This window comes from Oryx dammah, unplaced genomic scaffold (genome assembly GCF_014754425.2).
Source record: "Oryx dammah isolate SB20612 unplaced genomic scaffold, SCBI_Odam_1.1 HiC_scaffold_23, whole genome shotgun sequence".
Lineage (NCBI taxonomy): Eukaryota > Metazoa > Chordata > Mammalia > Artiodactyla > Bovidae > Oryx > Oryx dammah.
The window spans coordinates 25,626,416-25,640,257 of record NW_024070207.1 but is presented as its reverse complement, the minus strand read 5'-3'; the positions used below and the strand labels follow the sequence as shown (position 1 = coordinate 25,640,257).

The window sequence follows — 13,842 nt, the reverse complement described above, 5'->3', positions numbered from 1 at the left end:
TCTCTCATTCTCATATTTTTCTCTATTTTACATTTTCTTATAATTAATTCCATTTGAAGCCTCTCTTTTTGCTTTCATATGTCTTCCTTTGTTCTTTCCTTCTGTTATTCAATTTCTGTTCATCATTTTTTTGTTCCCTTTCTGCCTTTCTTTCTTCTCTGTGCCTATCTGCATGCAGCCTCTCTGCCTTTCTGTTTCCCTTTCCTACTTTACCCTATCCTATCCTGTCTTGTCCATCTTCCCTTTTTCTTTTATTCTCTATGTACTGGCCCCTTTGAAAAATATTTTTTAACTTCTTTCTCTTTCTCTTTTTCTATCTTTTATGTACTGACTTTTAGAAACTCGGTTCTCTTTTTAAAAATAAGACCTATCCATCCATCCAACCATTGATCATCTATCAATCACCTATCTATGGTTCTATCTATATTTTATATACTTTCCTAGTTATCAACCTACCCTCCTGTCAATTCATCCATGAATCTTATATCACTGAAATATTTTAACTGGCTTTTTTTTTAGATTTCTTTCTCCACTGTCCACGATTGTGCTTAATTTTCTTATTAATGCATCCTTTTCAAGCCCTTCACACTGTTTCATTTATTTTATATTTTACACTTTCTACTGGCTCATCATTTTAAACTTCTCTTTCCTCCCACTTCCTCCTTTCGATCTTGCCTCTTCTTTTTGTCCTTTAAAACCTTTTTTCTGTCCCTTCTAGCTCTGCTTCATCCATTGTCCTTTTCTCTTTGTCTTTCCTCCTCTATTTTTATCTCTCCCTTCTGTCATCCCTTTTCTCTCCTCTTTCCTTCTTCCATTCCTTCCCTACTTCCCTCTTTCCACTCTTCTTCCATTCTTTTTGCATCATCTTCTATTTTTAAATATTTTTCTTTTCATCACTATTTCTCTTTAAAGTGAAATTAATTTTATTATTATTATTAAAATATTTGTGTATTTGGTTGGGTCTTAGTTATGGTATGTGGAATCTAGTTCCCTGACCAGGGATCAAACCTGGGCCCCCTGCATTGGCAGTGCAGAGTCTTAGCCATTGGATCACCAGGGAGTCCCTCTTCTTCTTTCTTAAGCTTTTCTACTCACTTTTTTTAAACTTCTCTTTCTCCCTGCCCCCACCCCCCATTCCTCTCTCCTTTCTTTACACTGTCTTAACTTGATTTACTTTTAAAGTTCTACCTACCTAGAGGGATGGAACCCAGGCCCCCTGCATTGGGAGCTCAGAGTCTTAGCCACTGGACCACTAGGGAAGCCCCTCCTCCCTCTTTCCTTCCTGTCCCTCCTCCCTTTCCTTGTGTCTTATTCCTTCCTCCGACCTCCTTTCATCATCCACCCTACCACCCTTCCCCACTCTTGTCTTCATTTGTTTTCCCTCCTTCCCGTTTCCTTCCCCATTTCTTCTATTACTACTCCTAAAACTTTTTTCTTTCCTTTCCTCTTTCTTTATACATTCTTGTCCTTACAACTGCCTTCTCCTGTAAAAACTTTTTTCTACCTAAATTTCCTACCTATCTAGCTGGCTATCTACATAGGTATCAATCATTTAGCTTTATGTTACGTTTATTGCCTTCTACTTTTAACTATTTGCACATCACACAGTTGTACTTGGTTTTCCTACTGATCCTCCATCACACTCTTACATCCCTTCTCCTTCTGTATGCCATTCTTTCCCTTGACTCATCCTTTATAGAATTCAATTCTTCCTTTCTTCTTTTACTGTCTCCTTTGAAAAAAACTTTCTTTTCTTCTCTCTCATTTTCTGTATTCTTTGTCTTGTCTTACTACTACCGGTTTCTCCTTTATGAATATCTATCAACCTATTATCTGATTGTCATCAATCAATGTATCATTATTTTACCATTTTAAACTGATTTCTTTCAGATCTCTCTCTCCATGCCTTCAATTATACTTAATTTTATCAACATCTCTTTTTAATCTCCTCAGTGTCTCTCACTCACATTTTGTTTTTTATTTCATATTTTTTCCTAGCTTCATCCCTTAAAAAATTTTTTTTATGTATTGGAGTAGGGTTGATTTACAATGTTGTATTAGTGTCACGTGTACAGCAAAGTGAATCAGTTATACATATATCCACTCTTTTTTTGCATGTGAAATTTGAACAAAGTCTATATTTAACAACTGTATCACATGTTAATTTTCTGTTTTTTTTTTCTTTTACAACATAGTATTTCTTTATATTCTCAGAATTGGACTAGAAGTTTCAAGCCTCATTCAAATTTTTTAAAAATCACTAAGGTGATACACTTTCTAGACTTTTAGCAGGAATACCAGATGCAAAATACATGGAACTATATCAAACTTCTGAGTGAATGTATAAATTAGAAATCTAGCATTCTATTCATACTAAGTCAAACAAGTGGAATGCCATAAATGTCATAAATTTTTTAGCTAGGCAAAAACTCATAAGCTTTCTAAAATATATATATTATCCATACTATATATATATATATGTATACAAAGGCTTTTCTACTATACTTGATAAAGGCTTGAGAAAGAATATCAAAAAATAAAAAAGAGAAATTGGAAAACATAAACTAAATGACATGAGAGCACTAAACATGAAATAGAAAAAGTGAAACAAACTAGATAAAAGGAAAAGATCATCATATACTCCAGTTGCTTTTAAACATAGCTGCTCATTAGAAACACACCTGGAGCACTGGAGAAAAAAAGCAATACCTGGGCATTTGTATTTTTCAAAAAATTCCAAGATAATTCTGATATGCATCTGGATTTTAAAAAGTGATTACAGGTTTTTCTATTAAATGGTAGTTTTAGTGATGTAGAACTTTATTTTCTGTTGACCAATCATGATACAATTGTATTAAGTGACTAACAGTTAGGTAACCAAGAAGACAAGCTGGAATCAAGATTGCCGGGAGAAATACCAATAACCTCAGATACACAGATGACACCACCCTTATGGCAGAAAATGAAGAGGAACTAAAAACCCTCTTGATCAAAGTGAAAGAGGAGAGTGAAAAAGTTGGCTTAAAGCTCAACATTCAGAAAACGAAGATCATGTCATCTGGTCCCATCACTTCATGGGAAATAGATGGGGAAACAGTGGAAACAGTGTCAGACTTTTATTTTTGGGGGCTCCAAAATCACTGCAGATGTTGAGTGTAGCCATGAAATTAAAAGACACTAGCTCCTTGGAAGAAAAGTTATGACCAACCTAGATAGCATATTCAAAAGCAGAGACATTACTTTGCCAACAAAGGTCTGTCTGATCAAAACTATGGTTTTTCCAGTAGTCACGTATGGATGTGAGAGCTGGACTCTAAAGAAAGCTGAGTGCCGAAGAATTGATACTTTTGAACTGTGGTGTTGGAGAAGATTCTTGAGAGTCCCTTGGACTGCAAGGAGATCAGTCAGTCCATCCTAAAGGAAATCAGTCCTGTATTCATTGGATGGACTGATGTTGAAGCTGAAACTCCAATACTTTGGACACCTGACGCAAAGAACTGACTCATTGGAAAAAACCCTGATGCTGGGAAAGATTGAAGGTGGGAGAAGAAGGGGACAACAAATGATAAGATGGTTGGATGGCATCACCCACTCAATGGACATGAGTTTGAATAAACTCCGGGAGTTGGTGATGGACAGGGAGGCCTGGTGTGCTGCAGTCCATGGGGTCCCAAAGAGCTGGACATGACTGAGCGACTGAACTGAAGCCACCAGGGAAGCCCCCTTGGAAGTCTCCTTTTTAAACAGCCCTCTTCCCCAAATTGTACTTGAATTTTTTACTTACTCTTTCTTTTCAAGCCTCTTATACAATCACACTCCATCTTTTTATTTAACTTTTTCCTACTGTCCCATCTTTTAAACACTTACCTTCTTTTTCTTTCTTTGCTTTCTGATTTAATTCTGTCTTTTACTTGCTGCCTTTCATCCTTTTGCTTTACATTTTTTGTCTTCCCTCCTCCCTTTTCACCCTCCCCCGGCACTTTCCCCATCCCTCTCGCTCCTTTTAAACTCACTTTTAAGGGCTCCTCTTCTGAAGCGTTTCTTTCTCTCATCTGCTATCTTGTTTTGTACTTTCATTTCTGGGTTACTCTTTTTAAAAGTATTTATTAATTTGGCTGTAGCAGGTCTTGGTTGTAGCATGTGGCATCTTTGGTCTTTGTTGCAGTGTGTGAGATCTTTAGTTGAGGTACGCAAACTCTTAGTTGTGGCATGTGCATCTACTTCCCTGACCAGGGATTGAACCGGGCCCCTTGTATTCCAAGCACAGAGTCCTAACCACTGGACCACCAGGAAAGCCCTCTGGGTTATTCTTTTAAAAGTTGGTTCTACCTATCTATTATCTATCATGTTTATTTTACAGGTTTTTAAAAATTCCTCTGACTCCTTTTGAAGTCTCTCTCTCACACAGTCACATTCTCTCTTAATTTTATTTTTTCCTATAACGTATTCATTAAAATTTTTTTCTTTCCTTCCTTCCTTTTCTCCTTTATTCCCGTTTTTAATAGTTCCTTTTCATGCCTTTTCTTTTGCTTTCTCTTTTCTTTGTCTGCCTGCATGCCTGCCTTCTTCCCTTTCTTTCTTCCTATTTTATTCTCTTTTTACAGGCTTCTCTTTTCAAACTGTCTTCTTTCCTTCTCCCTTTCTCTCTTCCTTCCTTCTATTTTTTTTGTCCTGCCTTTTTTACTGGCTCCTATTTTATAAACTCATCCTATTTACCTCTTTTCTATATTTCTTTCCTCTCTCTTTCTCTGTCCCTTCTCTCTTTCTTCCATGGTTTCTCTATGTTCCTGTACTGCTTTTCTTACTGGCTACTGGCTCTTCCTTTTTGAAGTATGTTCATATTTTCTGCCTTCCATCTACCCATCTTCCCTCCCTTCCACCTCCCCCTCCCCCCTTATTTAATGCTAGTCTTCTGTAACTTTTGAAATCCTTCTCTTTCCTTATTGTACTATACTTTTTCTCTCCCTTTTGCTCTGTGTTTCTGTTTCTCCTCTTTTCATTTCCTTCTTTGCCTTTTTTATCTTTTCATTTTTTGTTTTCTTTTCTTTTACTGACTTTTTAACTTCCTCCTTTTTAATATTAATATTTTCCATTTCTCCTATTCTCCCTCTCCTACTGGATCCTTTTATTCCATTCAGTCTATCTTCAATGTACTGCTTTTTCATATTGGTATCTCCTTTTTAAGTCTCTCTCTTTTTCTTTTACTAACTTCTCATTCTTTCCCCTATTACTCCCTGCCCAAATTGTATTAGATTTTCCTACTGGCTTCTTTTCAATTTTTTTTCTCACTCTCACATTCTGTTTTTATTTTATTTTACTTTTTTCTATTCACATATCCTTTTTAAACTTATTTATTCTCTCTCTCTTCCTCCTATTCTTTTGTTTCTCTATTTGTGTCTGTATGTCTTTTTCTTGCTCCTTTTCTTTCATTCTGTTTTCTTTGTTTGCTTTTCTTCCTCATACTCCTTGTCTTTTTCTTGTTTCTTTGCCTTTGTCTCCTTCCACTCCCTCATGGAGAGTGTGTGTGTGTGTGTGTGTGTGTGTGTGTGTGCGTGCGCATGTGCGTGTGTATTTTCTTACTAGCTTCTTCTGCTTAATATTCTTCTTATTCATTCATTCACTTTCCTCCTCTTTATATTTCCATTTCATTCTTTCTTTTTGTATCATATTTTCTCCTTTTTAACCTTTTTGTTCTTTCTATTTCTTGCTTAGGATATTTTAAATGTCTCTTCTTTTTTTCTACTTAAATTTTCTTTCTCTTTCTCTCTCTAGCTTACTGTTTTGTATAATCTTTTCTTAGTGGACCTCAGTTAAAATTTTCCTGTTTTTCATTCATTGTCTCCCTCTTTGTTTCAGTCTGTTTTGGGGGTAATGTTTTGTCTTACTGGCTCATTTTCTCTATTTATATATAACTGTCTCTTTCCCTTTTTGTTGTTGTTCTGTCTCTTCTACTGGCTCCTTTTTAAACTCCTAGTAAAGGCAGTCTTGTCTGCTGAGCCACTTTACAGAAGTGTGTAATTTGTTATAATGTCTGTAACAACAATATTGTGTGAATGTGTGTGAGTGTCTGTACATTCTCTACAACTTGACCTGTAACTGGGAAGTGCCTATAAATGTGAGCTTCTAGAATTTCTCTTTGCAAGGGCTTTGTCACCTCACTATATTAGCACATAGAGAGGTTTTTACAAAGCCACTGATTATTAATAAATATTTATGCATATTCTACTTACCTTTGTCTTTTATTGTTTCTCTCTCACCTTCTGTTTCATCTTGACTTCTGTTTTCAAATACATTTTCTTCTGAGCCTTCTCTCTGAAGGTCATTCCTTTGCATTTTTTGTAAATAATAAGTGATTTTTTTCTCGAGTTGTGCTTTTTTCTAAATATTAAAATATATATATTCAATGTTTAAAATGTCAACTTGCCACTGGAAATGCATAACAGATACTTCAAATATGATGGTATATTTGAAGGAAGCCCTCATTCTTGAGATTTCTAAAATCAGAGTACAGAGCTAGGAAGGTAATAAGGGTAAGTTTCCTTTTGCTTTCCAACTTGAAGAATGTATTTTAATAACTAGGTCCAATTGAACTCATTGCCTAATTTCTGGAGACTGGTCCCATTTTAGACCAGCCCTTAAAGTCCAGGTTCAGACCAGACTGGCTCTTTCCATCAATAGCTATCCTTGTGAATTTAAGTCACTTCTGAAGATCCATACTTTAAAATATGAAAATTAGCAAAACCCTTTCCTCAAAACAGCCCAAGTTATTGTTCAAAGGTCACTGTACCTTATGGTGAGCATCTTCTTTGACTTTTTTACATTGTTCTTCAAATCTTGCTTCTATTTTTACTTCTCCAATCTTTGACAGAAGTAACATTTCTTTTGTTTTCCATTCCTAAGGAGCACAATGTCATGGTAGTCAGCAGGGCTTCTCTTTTATAATCTTTGTTTTGTTTTGTTTTGTTTTGATCAATAAGCAAATTAGGTCAAATTAAGGCCCTTATAGGAACTTGGACAACCATAATGAAAATCTTACATTGCCTTTAGAATTGGCTTATGCTTCAAAGGTAGATCTAAAAAGATGCTGGAAAGGTGATTTTCTCTTATAGATTTGAGGAATTATCATATGTAATATGTTGCCCTTAAATGTATTCTGACAGAGAGCCTGAACAAATAGCCTTATCTGAGCGTTGAGGAGTAAGAATACAAACATGATTATTTTTCACTAGAGTTAAATTCTAAAACTTTAAGAGCAGATGAAGTGTGTCTATACTATGATGGGTATGTAATTTGTGGTATCAGTTTCACTATGTTAAGTAAAAGCTTGTCTGTTATAATGGTGATACAAGATTAATAGCAGTTTATTATTTTAAAATAATTATGATTTTTTTAAGCAGTGGTTTATTTCTTAGGCCTGAAATAACTTCAGGTAATATGGTGGGACTGCTAAAAATGTTTATAAATAAAATAATCATACATAATTTCCCCATCAATATTTATAATTTGGTGTTTCTCACCTCTTCAGTTTGTCTCCAGAGACTAAGTTTTCTTCTAATGTGGTCCTGATGTCGTCTTTCTTCTTCCTTTATCCAGAGTACATTCTGCTTTTCTGCCATGTGTTCAAGCTTGTTTAATTCCAAGCTAATCATATCTAAATATCTAAGTAAAAGTGAAAATTTAAGGGAAGATAAACTGGGTGTTTCCCTTATGATGGTATTATCTACTCTGATATTCCCAAACCACTTTCTGGGTTGCTTTTTATTTCTTAAACTACAGGAATGTAGAGTTCTTTAAGCTAGCCTGATCCACCAACTCACCATGATGTACTCATCAGACTATTACTGTGGTTGGGACAATGGCAAAATGTAGAACAGACTGATTTAAAGCATTTTATACGAGATTAGTCATGGTTCAGGAGCTCTGTAACATGAGTTTTCAAGGATGGCTGAAGTCAACTTAAGGACTGACTTCAAAAAACAAGTATATTTGAATTTTCTTTAAAAAATAAGTGGCTACTGGCCTCTCTGTCATTGCCAAGTCCTTGAACAATCTCTTATGTATAGATAGGTCTGCAGACTACCAGTCTGCCACTTTGGTGAACCAGTATATATTCTGGCATATCATGACATGAATCCATGGAATGTAAGAGCTAGGTGATGGGGAACTGGCCCTCACCCCTGATAAAGGAGAAAGAGAAGGAACTATACTCATCCCTTTGCCTCCTGGGGCATGGGCTCAGCCGCTGAATGATAAGATTGACTGTGTGTGAGTAACAGCTAAATGAACATACATAGTTGGTTGGGGGGTAACACCTGTTTATATTAGCATCAGATGAAGTTATAGCAACTCTTTCTGTTTTATCTGGCAGTAATTTCCTTAAACTTAAGTTTGAAATGTGCTAATGACACCATTCCCTCCACTACTATGAACTTCGGTTTTCCAAGCTCAGGGAGCTGTACCTCGGAATTGTTCTTCAAATATCAGTTTGTCTTACCTCTTGGGTTCCTCATGACTCCATTTTCTCAGGTAGAAACTCTTTCCTAGCTATGGTATCAAAGTTTCCAATCCCTGCTATCTCTTAATCTCCTTTCTTTTCAGTCCACATTGAAGACTATAGGAAGTTAAATTGTGTCTAATACTTTTTAAATTCTGCTTTCAATTATTTCTAGTACTTTTACAGTTTTCTGGAGTCCACAATATGTCCTCAAAAATATGCATTAACTTTGGTCATACCTTTGCTTTATCAATAGCTCTTGGTCTGGAGTTGTTTGTTTATTTTCTTGTAACAGCCAATCTTGGAACTGTGTATTGCCATGACTATCATAGGCTCTCTTGGTTTCATACAATTTATTTACTTGTTTTTCAGTCATTTTCTGGGAGGGGAAAAAAAGAATTACAGCGTTTATATTGGCCAGAAATAACCTTGTCCTTTGATAGGACTTTTCATGTTTCAGGGTTGGTAAACATCCTGTAGTTTACAAATGGTTAATTAGCCTGCATTTAAGTCTGTCTTCCACAACCTACATAAAAACTTTCTTACAGGCCTCAGATAAAACAAATTCAAGTATTTAACTTACTTGTTCTCTGACATAGTTTCTTTCAAAGTCTAATTTCAAACTGGTGAGATACTGCCTGTACTTATTCAATTCCTTCAAACTGCATACAGCCTATAAACACAAATATATAAATAGAAAGTTGTAACAATCATGAAACTTTCCAGAGAAAAGAGTCATAAGAACATTCATTTTAGTAACAATTTTGGGATCAAAGGTAGTGATAGCACATTTTGGTAATAATTTAGAAGGCAATATCTCTCTTCAGTGGGTGTATCACCAGGAAATGTCTACCTAAATAATATTATTTCAATAATATGGTTCACACAAAATGAATATTAAAATATCAGTATAATAATGATGTTTAACTTTCAGAAGAATTTATTCTATCAAGCTGTATTCTGTTAGGTTTCCATTTTGTCTCTAGTCTTCTCAAAGGGTCTTGGAAATATCCCTTGATAGGTATACAGTGCCATTAATACTTTTAGAGCCAAAGGAAAGGCACTAATAATACAGCTGAGAGAAAATGCATAAATAAATATGTATGCATATGTCTTTACATATTCAAATCATTTGGTGTTTATCTTTTGCTTTTATCAAAGAAAAATGATCAAATGGGAACAATTTTATTTAGAAACAGCCACCTGATTTCTCTTTACTCAAATATTGAGTAATTCATTGATCTTTCTGTCAAGTATTCTTTATTGCTCAATTAAAAGTTGACACAGGTTCCCAGTGAAGTACAGAAGCAAGCTTCTATCAAGACCATGGGATTATGCTGGTTAACTGGAAGCAAACTTCAACCTACCTTATTATTGCTGGTGACATAGCCGTCTTTCTTTAATCTCCTCAGGATATCTTTTCGCCTATAGTATGATTTTAAATGTGGATCGTGCAGGCTTTTATAGCCGGTTTCCAAAAGCCGACAATAAGGATCAGACAGGTTAAAGTCATAAGAAAGTTGATAAAGCTGCAAACACATAGATTGAAAAGTGTTACATATGTAAAATGAATGAAATCATACTTTTAAACCTCAATTTGTTAAGATGATTAGGCTGTTCATTGAAAATAAAACATGCAAGAACAATCTGAAGTGAGAGAATACTGAAAATGGGCTGATCTGAAGAGAAGACAGTAGAATACTGTAATTTTCCTTCCACTTGCATTTAAATCAATATGAAAGACCTTTAAATTCCATTTCCGTGGTACTCTGCTAAAGTGATTTGTAGTTCACAAAGCAGCAAGGGCAGGTGAAGAAGCATGGCCTAAGAAATTGGGAGACTGTGGTTCTAGTCTAAACTCTGCTACCATCATCTACCTGTCATAGCTTCACCTTACAAGGTGGTCAAGGGTGCTGCTACTGCTGCTAAGTCACTTCAGTCGTGTCTGACTCTGTGCGACCCCATAGACGGCAGCCCACCAGGCTCCCCTGTCCCTGGGATTCTCCAGGCGAGAACACTGGAGTGGGTTGCCATTTCCTTCTCCAATGCATGAAAGTGAAAAGTGACAGTGAAGTCGCTCAGTCGTGTTCTACTCTTAGCGACCCCATGGACTGCAGCCTACTATGCTCCTCCATCCATGGGATTTTCCAGGCAAGAGTACTGGAGTGGGGTGCCATTGCCTCTCCGGGTCAAGGGTAGAGTTAAAAAAACCCAACTAAATGTGCAAAATATAGTGTTACTTCCTTGAGGAGATATTGCTAAAAGATAAAGAAGGATCCCACTAAGTTAGTGTTTAGGGTAGTTGAATATAGTACCTGATCATAATTAAATACATGTGTTTGGGGGGAATCAATATAATAAAGTGTAGAGCGAATCAGTATAAGTATGGGGAAAAAATCAGGAAATAAGTAGCTAAAAAGTGAATAAAAGAGTAACAATATAAATATGGGAAATAGAAGATAGTGGAGCAAGAAACCAATGAAGACGGCTACATTTACAAACTGAAGAGGAGTGTTATCACTGTAGTCAAATAGGCTTTGAGTATGTTTTAGGAATGTGAATTTGTGGGAAGGGGTAGAATGTATTGGTTGTGAAAAGAAATTATATTGCTTTCCAGCAATAAAACTTTAAAAAAATCACATATATTTGACAAGTATCAGAAATACCAGGGAGCCCCCTATGCATCGTTGATGACACCCTAGAGAGGAGAATGGTAAGGAAATAAGCAAAATCAGGAAATAAGTAGAAACAATATTATGAAAGCACACACTCACAGAGTTCCGAACCTCCTTCAGGCTTGGCCTAAAGCTAAGGACAGGGTGGGGAGTGTTAGGCAGAGGATGTAAACAGTGCGTTCTGCACTCTGAACCAGAAACAGTACTTTGGTGCAGAGTGAGAGAATGCAGATCAAGGGCAATGTAAATTCTAAGGAAAGATGAAACCGTTGGGGTTTGGGACACTGGGGAGAGGCTTCATATAGTAGCTCTTGAAAGATGGCTCAAATTGAAGGTCAGGAAAGAGAGGAGAGCATGCCAGGTTTCAGGACCCAGATAGACAAAGGCACAGAAGTAGAAATTATACTATGCATGGATAGGGAGAAAAGACCCGGATCTTTCGGAGCTGAGGTCTGGGTCGGAGATAAGGCTGAATTGGGGGGCGGAGGCCTATCATGAGGCCTTCTATCATTAAAGTGAGGTTCAGACACTGAATACTTCAACTCATTTTAACTTCACTTGGTGTGTGAAACTGAAGTTGACTCAAAGCAAAATAATAGCACTGTTTCAAGTTTAATAGCAAGCAGAAAACAGTCAAGAAAATCACTTAAGCACCATGAAAAGTTAGTTTACCTTTTCACTTAAATCTGTAGTATAGAATACATTATTACTTCCTGGAACAACTGGAAGCTTGACCCCAAGGGGAAGATCCAATAGATTAGTGGCTCCGACCTCTGGGATGGGGTCTTTTTGTGAGCTCTGTCAGATATAAGTAGAAACCTTGTTTTTTGTTTCTAGTACTATTATTTTAGTTTAGACCAATCTACTTAAACTCAATGGGCTAATACCTCCAAATAAACCAAAGACACATACTCAGGGTTGAAAGAAACTGCTATGTTGATAACCTGAAGGCCTCCCAGTTTACCCGTTACCCACCCAATCTCTGAGCTCCATTCAAAGCTAATCTCGGCCAGAGGGAGCTCTAGTCATTGCAGATGGTCTGGGAGCCGGAAACCCAGCTTCAAAGACCCACCCCGCTCTGCTGAATCCTCCTCCGTAGTCTTTCGTCTGCCCACCCTCCTTCCCTCCCAAGACCCAGCCCTGGAGCCAGAAAGAGGAGGAGGATGACCGACTGGTCCCCATTCACGGAGTCACACGGCTCCCTGTTGGCAGTTAGGCTGCTGGAGGCTGCCTTAGAGGCGGCGGCCTGAGCAGCCTTGTAGCAGTTATTGAGGTACTGGTCCATGGCCACCCATCAGCCCCCAGGAGGCCGTGGGCTGGGGTGCCACAAGCCGTCTCGGTTGCTCCTCTTCGTGCACACCTTTCCCTCTCTACGCCCGCAGCTAGTCTGGGCAACCCAGACAGTGGTCACGAGGGTAACGGCTCCTCCAGGCCACGCCCCTCACAATGCTGGGTTCCAGGCTGCCGCGCTGACGTCCTAAAAGGGCGCCTTCCCAAACAGCGTTGCCCTCGTGAGGGGATGGGGCGTTGTGACCACACTCGCTGCCACCTGGGACCTCGGGCACATGCGCAGAGCCCAAGCCTCAAGGGCCAAGCGAGATGCGGAAGTGGTCCAAAAGATTTGGTGTAGGAGGACCACAGTTGAGATTATCTTTCAACCTGAAACCAATATCCCTAATTTAAATTAAATCAGAAATGTATCAGTTTTTGTCAGTGTATTGTTCTTGTTTATTCATTAAATCGTGTCCGACTCTTTTGACCGTAGCCCACCAGGGTCCTCTGTCCGTGGGATTTCCCAGGCAGGAATACTGGCGTGGGTTGCCATTTCCTTCTCCAGGGGATCTTCCCGACTCAGGGATCCCGAACTCACATCTGCATTGGCAGGCGGATTCTTTACCACTGAGCCACTAGGAAAGCCCTTGTCTCTGGATAGCTGCCTGTAATTCTTCTAATTCTTCCTGATGCCCAAAGAGCTATGATTCTGTTCAACACATGCCTCTGAGTAATTGTGTAGTTTGCACTAAGACCAGAGGACTGGCTTTATACATCTGTCCATTTTATAGATCCTGTGACTGACCACTTCCGCTAGGCATATCCTTCCCCTAGTCTCATTTAGAACATACTGGTTTTTCCAGGACTCAGTGCTTTCTTTCCTGTCTTGGGCTCTTCATCTCTCTATGCTCCTTGTCCTCCCTTTCTCGCTCTTCTATTTCTTTCTATCTTATGGTTTCTACCTTATCAGTGCTTCCCAGGTGGCGCTACTGGTAAAGAACCCACCTGCCAATACAGGATACGTACCCCCGGTGGTGCTAGTGGTAAAGAACCCGCCTGCCAATATAGGAGACAGGAGGCGTGGGTTCGATCCTGGGTGGGGAAGATGCCCTGGAGGAGAGAATGGCAACCCATTCCAGTATTCTTGTCTGGAAAATCCCATGGACAGAGGAGCCTTGCAGGCTACAGTCCATGAGGTCGCAAAGAGTCAGATAGGACTGAAGCGACTTAGCACATAGGCACCTTACATTAGATTAGCCAACATTTATTGAGTGCCTGCTCTGCCAGACACTGTGCTGGGTGCTGAGGATACAACAATGAGTAGAGCATAGTTCTTGCTGCCCAGGAACTCACTAGACGGTAGATATATTAATAGCTGAGACTGCACTTGGTTTGTCGGGA

The 13,842-nt window shown here is 38.3% G+C and overlaps 1 non-coding gene across 1 annotated transcript; it reads right to left on the bottom strand.

Annotated features, from left to right (window-relative positions):
• Nucleotides 1-987: 987 nt before the first annotated feature.
• TRNAG-GCC lies at nt 988-1,060 on the bottom strand. Its single transcript has one exon. It is a non-coding gene; the product is annotated as a tRNA-Gly (tRNA).
• Nucleotides 1,061-13,842: the final 12,782 nt, after the last annotated feature.